Source organism: Chionomys nivalis, chromosome 1 (assembly GCF_950005125.1).
Source record: "Chionomys nivalis chromosome 1, mChiNiv1.1, whole genome shotgun sequence".
Lineage (NCBI taxonomy): Eukaryota > Metazoa > Chordata > Mammalia > Rodentia > Cricetidae > Chionomys > Chionomys nivalis.
The window spans coordinates 3,116,090-3,130,495 of record NC_080086.1 but is presented as its reverse complement, the minus strand read 5'-3'; positions in this window follow the sequence as shown (position 1 = coordinate 3,130,495).

Below are 14,406 nucleotides of genomic sequence, written 5' to 3'. Positions count from 1 at the left end.
TTGTTTTTGGCTGAGGCATTTTCATCACAGCAACGGAAAGAAAACAAACATGAGATTCTATATATCCAGAGGAGCTGAAGGAAGGAAGGATAAAAGGATACTGCCAAACCCAGGGTCACATCTGCACTCCTCACCATGGACAACTGGGAGAATCCACAAAGACATCCGTTCACTGATATATGAGCAAATAAACAAAATGTGACAGTTGAAAGCAGTGTTTATCCCTAAAGTGGAAGGAAACACAGTTACAGCCTGGAGGAGCTGAGCATTTAAGTAAAGTGAGCCAGTCAAGAGAGACAGAAGCTGCATGACTCTGCAGAGTCACCAGAATGAGAGAGAGGGAGGGAAGGAAGGAGGGACGGAGGGTGGCAGGGAGGGAGGGAGGGAGGGAGAGCAGGCAGGCTTGGGGACAAGTAGGATATTGTTTCATGGGTTGGATGAGTTTAGGGGCTGCAAGATTTAAGTGTTCTGGCATTTTGACACAGCTACGTGAGTTGCAGAATTGGCTGCACACTCAGGAATGGGTGAGATGGTTAATGTGTGTTATGATCAGACCAATAGGAATCCTCCTACCCTCTCCCATGGTCCTCTTGCTTCCAATATACTCAGGAGATCTTGTCTTTTTCTGCTTCCCATGTAGATTAGATCTTAGGGTCCTCTTTGTTGTCTAGGTTCTCTGGGGTTGTGGATCACAGGCTGGATTTTCTTTGCTTTATGTCTAGAAGCCACTTATGAGTGAGTACATATGAAATTTGCCTTTCTGGGTCTAGGCTACCTTTCTCAATATGATGTTTTCTAGATCCATCCATTTACCTGCAATTTTAAGATGTCATTACTTTTTTTTCCCACCATGTAGTACTCCAATGTGTACATTTCTTTATCCATTCTTCAGTCGAGGGGCATTTAGGTTGCTTCCAGGTCCTAACTATGACAAATAATGCTGCTACGAATATAGTTAAGCACATGTCCTTGTGATATGGTTGAGTATCCTTTGGGTATATACCCAACAGCAGTATTACTGGCTCTTGAGGTAGGCTGTTTCCTAATTTTCTGAGAAATCGCCATACTGATTTCCAAAGCGGCTGTACCAGTTTTCACTCCCACCAGCAATGCAGGAGTGTTCCCTTTACCCCACATCCTCTCCAGCATAAATGGTCATCAGTATTGTTGGTCTTGGCCATTCTTACAGGTGTAAGATGGAATCTCAGAGTTGTTTTGATTTGCATTTCTCTCATGGCTAAGGATGTTGAGCATTTCCTTAACTGTCTTTCAGCCATTTCAGATTCCTCTGTTGAGAGTTCTCTGTTTAGGTATGTACCCCATTATTTTATTGGATTATTTGTTCGTTTGAGGTCAAGTTTCTTGAGTTCTTTGTATATTTGGAGATCAGCTCTCTGTTGCTAGGTGAGAAGATGGTGTTGGACAACTAACTGAAGGCTGGAAGGTGTTAAGAAAAATCTCAATATGAGCCACTCTGCCAACACAAAGAACTCCAATTAAACCAGATTAGACCAAATTAATTGTCTGTGTTTAATAAACAGCACACTCTCTGGTGGCTGGGAGCATGGCGGGGGAAGACAGAGGGAATGCACGCAAACCCAAAACCATGTGTTCCTTTTTCTGGCTCAAGCCTAAATACCCTGGGAATGGTCCTGACCCTCCCTGGGAAGGAGTCAGTGCTTGGCAGGCTGGGAGTTGGAGTCCAAGTGCTTGGCAGGCTGGGAATTGGAGTCCAAGTGCTTGGCAGGCTGGGAATTGGAGTCCAAGTGCTTGGCAGGCTGGGAATTGGAGTCCAAGTGCTTGGCAGTCTAGGGTGACACTTCCAACTCAATATTGCAGAAGGATTCATCAATTTCCAGTGTGTGTGTGTGTGTGTGTGTGTGTGCGTGCACGTGCGTGCATTGCACAGAGAAGCCTTAGATGGTTTAGCGAGGGGGGGAAAGATAGAACTTTCCTAAGTTTTTAAAGGTCAGGCTGACAGCAATGTTGGAAGGCTCAGAAACAAATTGTATGTGTGTTATAACTCAGTAAAATATGAAAGGAAAAAAAACGTATGAGCAGTTTTTAATCTCCATTAAACATTCTCTTGCTTTTGTCTTCTCTAAGCTGCCTGAAGTGTGGCTAGCAAGAACACACAGAAATCTACCAAGTTTGGTTCTTTCCAGGCTGGTTGGCGTCGGTGCTGCCACCTACTGGTCACTCCCAGACCGTCATGGAGTTAAACTTGCCCCAAACCCTTCATTTCACGACAAATAACTACAATGCAAGAATATGACTGAGATTATTCTAGTCAGTAGCCTTAAGATGGATCTCTCCGGAAATGGACCCGGTGGCCTCTGCCTGTAAGTCCAGATGCCGAGGTGGGATGATAGTAAGTTCAGCGCTTTGCCTGGGCAGTAGAGAGGGCAAGGGCAGCCTGGGCAACTTTGTGAGAATCTATCTCAAAATTAAAAGTAAAAAGGGAAGTCTTCATGTAGCACAGAGGTGGAGCACTTGCCTAGCACATGGAGGACTCTGAGCTGCTGGGGTTTGTTTTTGTAACTAGGCAACATATAAGTCACACTGAGAAAGCACAGACAAATGTAAAAATGGACGCCTGTACCCCCAGAGTCTCCTTCATAAGAAATAAAAGATTCCAAATGGAGTTGAAACATCTTTGACAGCTTTGACTCTCCTAGGGGTTCTCGGTATAGCAACAGGAACCATAATGGAGAAAAACTTGGGGGATTTGGCTTAAATTAGTTTGGAAAGTACTGGGTTTTAAAAAGTAAAGCAAGGTCATTTTCTGCAGAATTCCTCAGAAATTTCCCCGTCTGAGCACAGGAACCCTGCAAATGCATTTTGGTAATATATTTCAGTTAAGATGGTTTCGGGAACACTGATCATTGTCAACCTTCTACCTGGGCTCCATAAAAACACTCAAAGGGGGTGGGTTGCCTTCAAATACTAGGTTTTAAAAAAGGGATTAATAATCTCAGTGGCAAGTTAGTTGGAGCCAATGGGCATTTCAACACCAGAAATCATGGCCCTGTGTGAATAGATTATGTATAACTAGTTTTCTCCATAACATCCCCATTTTAGCCAGTCCATGATCTTCCTGGTCGGGACTCTTTTCAGTTGTATTGTGCCCTGTGTTATTGTGCTTCCTCCCAGATCCTTTGAGGGAACGAGGCCAGGGGATAAATTCATTAATCTCAAATGAGCTGCTCTTAACTGCCTGCAGTGCTGACTCAATCACTCCTGACCATTTCTGTTGGTTCTTTCTCAATGCTAACATTGATTAATTCTGAGATTAGGCCTTTACTATTGACGTAAGCCAGGAATTGAACTACGGCCACCCCGTACTTATAAGTCCAGTCATTTCAAGGCTGTTCTGTGGTAGAAGCCTGGGTTGGTGGTGATGTGATGAATTGGAAGATGGGTGGCAAAATGTTTAGAAGCAGCTGGACCTTGAGCTGGGATTCAGAGAAGGAGGCTGTGGTTGGGTGGCTGTTCCAGAGATATGGAAGAAATTGAACAAGGGCTCCAAGCCAGGAGAGGAAGAGCCCAGGGCAAAAGGAGCCACACAACAATAAATTAGCTGGCTGGAAGGTGAAGGCCAGGACAGGGCGGGATATGAAGCCTGCCAGAAAGGGCTCTGAAAGCAAACTCAGAACATTTGTGTTTGGCTGGAGGTGCAGTCGCTGTAAGGCCAACAAAGGATAAGGTCAAAAAGATAAAGGGAACAGAGAGAGAAAGAGAAAAATAACGACAGTGGAAATCTAAAGTCCTGCAAGCACGGTGTGTAAGAAAACATTTTTGTGAGATTAAGTGGTGTTTGTGGACTTTGTGCACAGGAATGGTGGCTGGACAAACAGCTATGCTAAGGGAGAATTACAGCATCAGTTAGGAGGCCATAACCAAGGCAGAGGTTTATCAGACACTTCCTGGGAGAGACCCAAGGGGAACATGAATAATTACAAACACGTGTGTGAATGCGGTCTCTACGATGCCAGCCACTTCTGCAAGGAAACCTCAGTAACGAAGGAGTGTAGGTAAGATCCTCCCTTAGAGAGACAGTGCATTTATACGCTCCCAACCAGTTCTTACTGGATGTGGTGCGATAGGTAGAGGAAAATATTTAGACCATGTAAAATGTGCAGTCTCCCACGATCCGGGGAATCAACCAGCAGTCAGTGGAAAAAGAACACATTGGAGAAAACCAGTGCAGCTCTAGTCTGGAGCGCTGGAAGGGAGCATGCCTGTTAGGGGCCAGTCCTCATGGGGGATGCGTGTGAGCAATGCCCTCTGCAGAGGGGCAGGCAAGACCTCTAAGGAGAAAGGCTTGAGTGCATCAGGGGTCGCCAAGTCTTTTTTAAGGGAGACTGGCTTTCTTCATGCTTTTCTTTAGTATCACTGGGGATAGCGAGGAAGCCTATTGTAGGGTGGAGGGGGCACTGGTCACAGGCCTGGAAGAGAAGCGAGTTCCTGGGTCCTCGGAGCTGTCCCCTTGGTTCCCTCCCTTATGTTGTGTTCATGCTTGGATACTAATTTGAGGGGTGCTAGTGGTTGGTGCATATGTATTTTAGAGTATTTCATGACATTTATATGTTTTGTTGTCTGCGGCAGTCAGAGGACAGCTTGTGAAGGTCAGTTCTCTTCTCCCATCCTGTCGGTCACAGGGATTGAACTTGGGTTGTCAGGCTTGGCCAAAACCACCCTTCTGGCTGGAGCTGTCTTGTTGGCCAGGTCAGGATGTCTCAATCTACATCCCGTTCTGTATCCTGTGAGAGCCTAGGAGGGAGAGACAATGCGTGTGTTGGGTTGGGGGTCAGGTGTGCGGAGCTCGAAGAGCAGGTAGTAAGGAATGTGAAGGAAAGGTGAAGATTCTCAGAAACTGGCGACACAGAGACCTTGAGAGACTGTGAGCTAAGGGCTTCCAAACCGTGGCTGCCTTCCCTGTCAAGGGCGTCTTCTTTCATGAGGAAGGGGAGATGGGGAAATACTGGCAGTCTTCCTTTAGGGCCCAAGATAGCAAAGGAAGCAAGAATCCATTCCCAAGATGATCAGAAGGGCCCTTGGAAAAGGATTGTTTTCTGAGACAGGGTCCCTCTGTGTGGCTCTGACTGTCTTGGAACTTACTGTCACTGAAATCTACCTGGCCCTGAGAGTTGAGATTAGAGAATGTGCCACCACGCCTGACAGGACTGCTGTTTTTTATTATCACCTGCTAATTATATATAGTAACGAGTTTCCTTATAACATTTTCCTACATCTGCAGTGTGTTTTGATCATATTCACCCTCATGGCTCTCTCTCTGCCCCTCCTAGCTCCTGCTGGTTCCGTCTCTCTTCCCTATGAGTTCCTCTCCTTTCATGTCTTTTTGCTCGGTGGTGACTCAAGGAGTTTAATTAGAGTTGCTTGCAGGGAGCACAGAGCCTTACTGGTTGTCACACTTCTTAAGAAAGCGCTCCTCGTCCCCCAGCAATCACTAACTGGGTGGGGTCCTGTCAGCCCCTCCTCCTCTGTGACTGCTGCGAACATGTCACACACAGAATAGACTTCAGTAACACGCCTCCAGGCTTACCTTCCTCTTCTTTTTTAAAGTAATTAACTAATTATTAGTATTGTTTTTCTCAAGACAGGGTTTCTTTGTGCAACAGTCCTGGTCGTCCTGGAACTCGCTTTGTAGACCAGGCTGCCCTGCACAATGATCCCTGAGCCTTGGAAGAGGATGAGTTGGAGGTCCTACATGGCTGAACACGCACCAGTCCTTACCCTCAGCACTTTAGTCAGGAAAGAGTCTCTATAATAGCCACCACCCACCAGGCGCTTCTGACCAAGCTGACAGCAGCACCGGGATTGGGTACTTTTGATCACATGCTCATCCGTAAGCCAATCACTGTGGTTGGGCATAAGGCACGCTCTTGTGTGACTAAGGCTTGTTCTACCTGACTTTGAAAAGCACACAGAATGGCAAGAGGTAGATCCCTCAAGGGGTAAAATAACTTTAAAAGTAACATCCTATTCTATGCGGATACACAAAGGGACAGTGTTAAAGATTTATTTTAGTCAATAATCAGTGGAGGAGCCAGTCGCTCGCAAACGGGAAACTGATATGGGATGTTGAGATGGATGTTTAATTGGAAGCATCAGTGTTTTTTCCACAGTGGGAGAAATACAGTCTATCGAACCTCTACCAGACAGGAAAAAATGTGTCACGGTCACCTACAGCTGCAGAGCTGTGGGAAATCGTGTATGGCCCACTCTGGTAACGCTGGTGGTTTTCCTGCAGAGCCCAGGTCACAAGGCAAACACACACCACACAGTCACTAAACCAGAGACTCACCTTTTGGAGGAGAAATAATTCCTCCTAACTCTAGGAGGCACCAGTAGACTGCTCACCTAAATTCGGGTGTTTTGTGTGTGTATGTGGGGGGGGGGGGATATACTGATCCTTGAGTCAGGTCTGTGCCACTGGGTCTTTATCGAGCCCTCTGGGCCTAACACATGAGAAATGCTTGTTAAATGTGCAAGGTACCTGTCACACCAGACCCCTGCTGTGTGTGTGACTCCTCTGGAAGAGCAATGGGCAGTCTGTCTATCATCTATCTATCTATCTATCTATCTATCTATCTATCTATCTATCTATCTATCTATCTATCTATCATCTATCTATCATCTGTCTGTCTGTCTGTTTGTCTGTCTGTCTATCTATCTAGTATATGCCTGTGCTTGAGTGTATGTGTGCCACCTACATGCAGTACCCACAGTGGCCAAAAGAGGGTGCTGGATCTCCTGGAACTGAACTGAACTGGACTGAACTGGTCAGCTCTGAGCCACCCAATATGGGTGATGAACACTACACCTGGGTCTTCTGCAGTTAACTGATGGGCCATCTCTGTAGCCCACGAAGCCAGGCTCTCCCTGCTAAGCAATATATTGTCAATGGTTAGAAAGATGACGATGGCTGAGAGGGTAATAGGGCTTGCCCATACCATACACAATGATTCAAGTTTATCCACAGAACCTGGTGTGGGATGTCCTTCTGTATATGTGTTGCTTTTATTGGATAATGAATAATGCTGTTTTGACCAATGGTTTAGCAGAGCAAAGCCAGGCAGGAAATTCAAACAGAGATACATAGAGAGAGTAGGCAGAGGCAAGGAGACACCAGGTAGCTTCAAAAGGAGGATGCCAGAACCTTACCAGTAGGCCATAGCCTCGTGGTGATACACTGATTAATAGAAATGGGTTAATTTGAGAGATTAGAGCTGGTTAGGAATACATTTAAGCTGTTAGCCAAACAGTGTTGTAGTTAATATAGTTTCTGTGTGATTATTCAGGTCTGGGCAGCTGGGAAATGAAAAAGCAGCCTCCAATGACAAGAACCCACATGGCAGAAGGAAAGAGCCATCTACTGCCACAAGCTGTCCCTGTGGCCATGGATGCTTCCCCCACCCCAAAGACTTTAAACACATTACTAACCTTTTTTTTTTTTTTTAAATTGCATTGCCTATGTAAGCATGTGAGATGTTGGGTGTGTGGATTTTTATTACCAATTTCTTAGGGCTAACTTTGGTTCTATATAGATATGTTTCTGTGGTGGTTGGTTACAGTTACACTGAACATAAATATAGTTACAACTTCTTGTGGCTGTTACATAAATGACATCAAAAAGTAAAGCATGGAGGTGGTAGATTTGTAACACTTTATGCCGCAGCCCTGGATAGATACAGCCAACTCCCCTTTCTGATGGGCAAGACAACCATGAGAAGTGTTCACTACACAGCAAGCTACTGCCCAAGTGCCTTTAAGCAAACCATCAACCCAATAGGAAGTGATGGTAAGAACGGATAAATATCTGTTTATTTTGTGTAGTATGTGAATTATACACCAGAATCAAACAAGGGCAGGACTGCCTGAATTTCATTTAATCCACATTGACAATTGCTTTCTACCCTCATGGGTTCTTGTCTGTGACCTTTTGGGAAGATGTGACATGACAGAGGGGGAAGACCAAGTGGCCCCAACCCACAGGAGCCTCAGGAACCTTGCTTGACCTTTAGACTCAAAGGCTTCATGACCTGGGCAGGTAGGTGTGACTCTTGGAACACACGACAGTAAAGGACTGTGGGAAAGATGAGCCCGTTTGATGGATGCTGTCTCTCAATGCAGTGAGAGGCATATGCATCCCACCTACCCCCTCCTTCAGCGAGTCAATAAAAGTCCAACTCTCCATTTCCCCAAGTTTGTGTTTTTCTTTGGGAGGCAATAACATCTCTTTGGATCATTTCTTTAAGCGACTTCTTAGTGTGAAGTGGGAAGGCAGCCAGCTTTGAACAGCTCAAAAAACCTCCCCAGGATACCAAGAGACATAAAAAAAGGAAGAGTGTGCCACCGATTTTATAGCTGGAGAGTTCCAGGTTTTCCCAGGAAAGTTTGGGATGATTCCACTGACCCAATTGTCTGTTATCCATCTCTGGCTGATTTCCAAAAAGAAAAACATCCACACCCCACACCCCTTTTCCTAAATCAAGCAGATCTAAATGGAAGCCTTTCACCTTAACTGTCTGATGCTGGGGACACCGGGGGAAAGGTGCTGTCTCCAGAGGTAGACAGACAAGACCATAGTTACTATGGAGGCAGACAGAACATGCTCTTCTCCCTCTTTTCTCTGTGTCCTTAGAAGAAAACAAGTTTCCCAAAGTCAACCGAGAAGTAGAAACCTAGAGAAAGGAATGTTTGATGTATGGCCATTGTTTGTCCCGCTGTGGCAGTGGGCACACACGCCAGTTAGCTGGTGGAATGGGTGACGGCCAGCAGATTTCTGAGCGTCTGCGGAGGAGCGAGAGGGCTCTGCAAGGAGCCCAGTGTTCAGCAGAAAACCAGCCTGCCAGAGGAGGAGGGGGCAGGGAGAGCAGGCCTTGGAAAAACTGAATACTGAAGTTTTGGAGCAGGTTGAGAGGTAACAGGAGGGGAACGGTCTCCTCTCCAAGGTGGTCCCATTTTAAATATGTTTTAACCTTCTTACAAAAAGTGGTTCTCTGTGTATGCTTGCACGCTGCCTGCCAGCCAGCGCTCCCGCCCACCCTTGCCACCTCCCTTAGGGCAATAGCTGCTCACTTCTGGGTTCTGTAACACCTGGGCTTCCTGGCGTTCTCTCTCTCTCTCTCTCTCTCTCTCTCTCTCTCTCTGTGCGTGTGCATGTGTGTGTGTGTGTGAGGGAGAGAGGCACAAAACCAGAAAGTCATCAGAAAAGAGAGAAAATGAGAGAAAGATACAGAAACGCACACACAGATATAGAGAGACAAGGAGAAAGAAACAGAGATAGAGATAGACACAGGGAGAGATAAATAAATAAAAAGACCTTTAGGGACAGAAAAAGGAAGAAAAAGGAAAATAAAGATAGGAAGGAAATCAAAGAAAATGGTGAGGCAGAAATAAAGATATACTCACAGAAGAGAGAGAAAAACATAGACAGACAGACACACACACACACAGAGAAAAAACAGAAAAAGAGACAGATAGACAAACACACACAGGCACACACACAGACATACAGACAGACAGACGACAGACAGATGACCGACAGACAGACAGCAGACACACACACACACAGAGAAACAATAGAAAAAGAGACAGACAGACAGACATACACAGAGAGAGAGAGAGAGAGAGAGAGAAAGGAGAGAGAGAGGTAGCAAGCCTTAGAAGAGTCCCCTCAGGCAGACGCTAAATGGACAGGGCTTTTGTGGAGCAGGAAGCAAGTGACTGGAAATGTATTTCTCAGACCCGTGATTTCCCTGAACTCACTGACAAGCGACTAGAACGTGTCCTTCCTGTGAAATGGGTCAGCATTGACCACGGGATTCTCCAGTGTTAGGTGGAGCTCGCCGTGGACTTGTTTCTGTCTGCACAGCAGACTGAGAATCCCATTTCCCAGACGCTGCACAGATTGCATACACATAGCAGGCCCCAGAAAACAGTAAACACCCACTCCGCAACTGTGATGGTTTATTCTTTCTGACACAGTAATCTTTTTAATGTTGTAAAATGTCAGAAAATATGTCTTTAGTTCTAGAGGAAGGTACCAATTATGGGTCCTTCCTTGAGACATCTAAAAGATCTTCTCGGGCAGCCCAAGTCCTGTTTCTCATGTTATGCTGGTCAGGCCACCACTCTTCGGCACGGGATTTTGCATTTTGTGCTGACACCTGGATTCAGGAGCCCTGGGGATGGCTGAAAGGAAGACTGATGGGAACATGGGCTTGCTAAGTGAAGTGTGGTTCGGTTTGTTATTATTTTGCATTTATTTTGTACAATATGGACTCCCAAAGAGCCTCTACCCAGCAGTTTTTCAGTGACAACCCATTGATCTGAGACCATTGACTCTCTTGCTCAAATGGAAGATGGAAGGACTGATTTTCTTTTTCAGACTCTCGCGGTTGCACGGACTCAGCAGGGAGTGGGACTCTCTAGCAAACAATCCATTTTTCAAGGGTGACACACCTTGTGTTTATTCTAATCTATAAATGTCTTCCAGCTCTTAGGGAGATGTTTCGAAGTTTAATTAAAATGCAGTTTAAAAACATAACCCATCTGCATTGCACGCGCTTTAGGGACGTATGGAGGCGGTGTCTGTTCGCATCCTGATGTTGGTGGGTCTGGTCGGGAACTGTGTACATTAATCTTCTGTCGAAAGAGCAGCGTGCCTCGTCTGCACAACTGGGCCCTGTGGGTAACTTCTATGCCGTGTATTCAGGGAAAGAGAACCTGATATTTTAAATTCCCCTCCCTTCCTGTGGGAGGTTGCTGTACCCTCCACACAAACCCTTGCTTCTTGTGCCTCCGGAGTTGGAAAAGTCCCTGTGAAACCAGAGGCTGAAGAACAAAGTGCACTCTGGTGCACGCCGGAGAGCTCAGAGCGCTACTCCCCAAACTTCCTGTGAGAATGAGAGAAGGGCTTGAGGTGGGAAACACCCCGAACTCGAACCATTTCCTGCCTCCAGCAGAGGCTTTGTTTAATCTTCTTGATATTTTGAAATCTTGCGGGGGAATTACTTGGACACCTCCTGTGTGATAAGGCTGCTGTGTGGTGGGTGGGTGTTGGATATTGAACAAAAGAATCTACAAAACAATTAGCAAGGCATCAAGGGGTAGTGTTTGTCCTGAGCAGTGAAGCCCAGTGCGGGGAGGCAGGATATTTTGGATATCACATTAGTCCCTGGCTCTCAGAGTTTTCCTTCTGCCTTTGAAAACTCACCTGAGACTCCGGGAGCGACCCGGCACCTGGCAACTCTACAAAAGAATCTTTCATGGTAGCCTTGTGTGTCATACCTTCTGGGTCACGAGAGGAAGGGGAACACTGGCACTTGGGATGACTTTCATCCTTAGTTTCAGGAAGTGCTTTAGGAACACTTCCTAGTTCAAGTTCCCAATACAGTCTCCAGCACTTAGAGAAGACGAAGGTCCTGCTGACTTGGCTTGTGTCCATAGTGAGTTCTGTCTTACAATGAACTTTGTAGGCAGAGGGATGAGTAGCAACTGAACCAGAAGGAAGTTGCCCCAGAATTCAACTGTAGGTAATCCAAAGGTAACACATATGCATGGAATAGAGTTCTGCAATTTCTTTTCTTTTCTTTTTTTTTTTTCTTTTGGATTTTCGAGACAGGGTTTCTCTGTAGCTTTTTGGTTCCTGTCCTGGAACTAGCTCTTGTAGACCAGGCTGGCCTCGAACTCACAGAGATCCACCTGCCTCTGCCTCCCGAGTGCTGGGATTAAAGGCGTGCACCACCACCGCCTGGCCTTGCAATTTCTTATAAAGGCTGGAGTTTGGGCATGTCAAGGGTTGTTGGTTATCTGTGATAGACAGTTCAATGTTTGTTAATAGACAGGTACAGGATAGAAAATAAAGTCAGACTTGATCCTTGTCTTCCTCTTGAGCCCATTACATGGGGTATTAGAGCAACTTGGATGTAGAAACATTGACTTTCCTTGTCCGTGTGCGAAGCAGACATACCATGCTTCATGAGCCTTAAGGCTGCGTTGAGCGTTCAGCATCAAAAATAGACGAAGGTACCCTAAACATTACCATATGCAGTCTTGTCTTCTTAAGAAAATGCCCACTTTCTTTACATTTTCAGATTGACACTGTCAGTTGGCCAAACTAACACTTGCTTAGTTAACACAAGGAAGGGAGAGGCCAGTGCTGGCTTTAACTTTTTTCAGAGCTGATATTGTGAACCTGAGTTTTGCTTAGAACATCTGAGCCCGGTCATGAAGCCATGTCTCCCAGTGATGGCTAGTATACAGTTTTTACATTCAAGTGCCATTAGATATGCGCCCTTTAAACCTAACTCCACATTTATAAGTATACTGGGTGCTTAATTAACATCAGATAGATAAAGATTAAGTGCTCCGTCGTCAGGTTTAGCTTTCTTGTAGTAATTTTAGAGTACTTAGTGCACTTCACCTTTACCTAAATTGTTGGCACTTTATGAATATTGTCTAGGTCTAGACTAAGCAGTAATGATGGAGAATGTAATCTGCTACATTTGTTTATGTTGTTTTCTAGTTTTAATTTTGTATTTGTATTTTTCTGCAGGTAATCTTGTTCCCTTTGTCTTCCTGTCATATCATTCTTTAGTTCCATGCTGCGCCACTGCCAGGGAAGCCAGTGTGTGATAGATAATGATGGGATTGGTGATGTTTTGCTAAGAATGGGTGGCAGGAGGCCACACGTTGCCTCTCTCCTGCTTGTAGCACCGGGATTCTTAGGAAGACAAACTTCAAAATGGCTTTGCATTTTAAAGTCAACGGTGCCTCATTATCTGAGTATTTGCCAAGTAAGTATTCCATAAATACATACCAAGGTTTAGACTCTCACCTGGAGTGTTGTAGAATGGTCTATAGCTGTTTGGTGAAATGTTCCAAGCACTTACATTAGGCAGGGCTAATGTGCCATCCCTTAACCTCCGAACATCCAATTGACGTGAACCATCCCTGACACCAGCGTAAGTTAAAATAAGCACGCTAGCTCTTACTTGCCTGTCCATGCAGGTTTGGAATCTGACAAATGATAAGAAGAATCTTCTTTTGAAGGCTACGAAACTAAGGAGACAGTATTGACAAAGCCAGTCTAACTCCTATTACAATCTCTGCATGTTCCTTTCTTTTTGCTTTTTAGAATACACATGGGTTTTGCAACTTTCCATAATTTCTTGTAGACAGTGTTGTGTTGATGTGTGTAATCAGAGCATTGGTGTGGAAGAGCCCTGAAGGGAGTTACTGCATTTTAGTTCTTAAGTGCCCTCAAACTTCTGCAGACGTTGAACAGGAGCCTGGGCATTGGCAGATCTTTCCCGAGCATGTGTGTGTCTGGTTAATAGAGTTTGGGTTTGGATTTTGCTGGTGTGTCTTATGCTGAACATGGTTAAAGAACACAGTTTCAAGCCAGGTGGTGGTGGTGCACACCTTCAACCCCAGCACTTGGAAGGCAGTGGCAGACGCATCTCTGTGAGTTCAAGACCAGTCTAGTCAGTCTGTAGAGTGAGTTCCAAGACAGCCAGGGATGCACAAAGGGACCCTGTCTTTAAAAACAATAAAACAAAGCAAAACAGAACACGATTTCACCTGAACGTAGAGTGAGGGAGCTCGAGTGACGTTCAGACGGAGGAGGCTTCCTGTGTGCTGCAGTGTGCTGTTGACATGCACGCAGGCACGCAGCGCCGCTGTTGACATGCATGCAGACACGCAGAGCCACTGTTGACATGCACACAGGCACGCAGAGCTGCTGTTGACATGCATGCAGACACGCAGAGCCTCCAGGGGCCGAAACTGCAGCCCAGAGGCCCTCACCTCTGTGGCCTTTCGGATCATCCTGCAGCGTCCAAACCACTCTCTCTTCTTTCTCTGCTAGGAAACCCTACCCACAGAATTCCCGAGCAGATCTTTGTTACTGTTATGAGTGAGAGCAAACTCTCGCAAACTAAACTTTACATTGGCAAGATTTATTCAGAGTCTTGAAGTCTCGGGCCCTCTTCTGTCTGGGTCTTCACTCTGGGCAGCCCTCTTTGACCTTTTCTCCTGACTACTCTGTTGATTTTCTGCTCTGTCTTGTCTTCACTTCAGCTTGAAGTCCAGGTTATTTGGACATTCTATTGACTTGAACTGAAATATTGGACAAAGTACACTTTAAGTGGTTTTTAACTAAAAGCTAATGTGGGCATGTTGGAATAAATGCCCATATCAACATATTAAGCTTAGGACTATATTCAAGTAGAATTTTTTTTTAAATGATATTGTGTTCCTCAGATGAGAAACTTTAAAGGATAAAATTCTCATTGTGATTCATGGTGTGTTTAGATTATATTTTATTGGACATTCTTTACAAATTTAAAATATTGCCATTTTTACATGCACAGA